General features: G+C 62.1%; 1 protein-coding gene across 1 annotated transcript in view; it reads right to left on the reverse strand.

Moving 5' to 3' along the window:
* FGD3 (FYVE, RhoGEF and PH domain containing 3) overlaps positions 1-775 on the reverse strand; it is a gene marked incomplete at its 5' end in the record, with an annotated part of 25,714 nt that overhangs the window by 14,892 nt on the left and 10,047 nt on the right.

Consider the following 775-nt stretch of genomic DNA (forward strand, 5'->3'; position numbering starts at 1 on the left):
GGACGGCGTCAGCCTGACCCCCTCTGTGTGGCGGGAGGCAAACTGTCGCCATCCGGAGCCTCTGTCTCCTTCCCCGACTCACAGGGAGGAGAAAATAGCAGATGCCGGATGGAAACGCAGGTGCCTGAACCGTCACCAGGGCAGGCACAGAGCCGCGCTCACACCCAGGGCGGGAGCCACGTGTCATGACGGCCACGGCATCAAAGAGAAGCGAGGAACCGCACTGCACCCTTCCCAGGAGCAAAGCTGAGCATGGACGACGCGGGCACTGCGCACCCCTGACCATGACTGGGCCAGGGATTTAGAAATAAGCCGAAAAAAAGCATAAACGTAAATTAATATTCTTTGATCTTAGAACTGTGGGGGAATTGATTCTAAGTAAATCATCCAAAAGAAGGAAAAGGGCACACAGACAAAACCAGCCACTGCGGCCTCACCGGAAATGTGCCCGGGGGTTCAGGCAAGGCCCAGCCGGGCAGGAGGCCGCAGGCGCTGCCCCCTGCACTGCTATCGCCCAGCAGCCGCGGGCACCGTGCGGACGGCCTCTCCCGGGCCTGGAGGAGAAAACCCCTTTCTCGCCAGAAGGACGTGTCAGCCAGCCCAGCCCTGAGCTTGAGCCCAAAGGCCTGAGCGCCTGCTCCTTAGGTGCAGCCTGTCCCTCTGAAGACTGACATAGTGACCCAGCGTCCGGCTGGTCCTGGTGGGGGGAGCCCGGGCCTGGCTGCAGCCAGAGGGGCCAGGACACCGGCTCCGAGGGCCAGCAAAGGCAGCAGCG

This window comes from Myotis lucifugus, unplaced genomic scaffold (assembly GCF_000147115.1).
Source record: "Myotis lucifugus unplaced genomic scaffold, Myoluc2.0 scaffold_896, whole genome shotgun sequence".
Classification (NCBI taxonomy): domain Eukaryota; kingdom Metazoa; phylum Chordata; class Mammalia; order Chiroptera; family Vespertilionidae; genus Myotis; species Myotis lucifugus.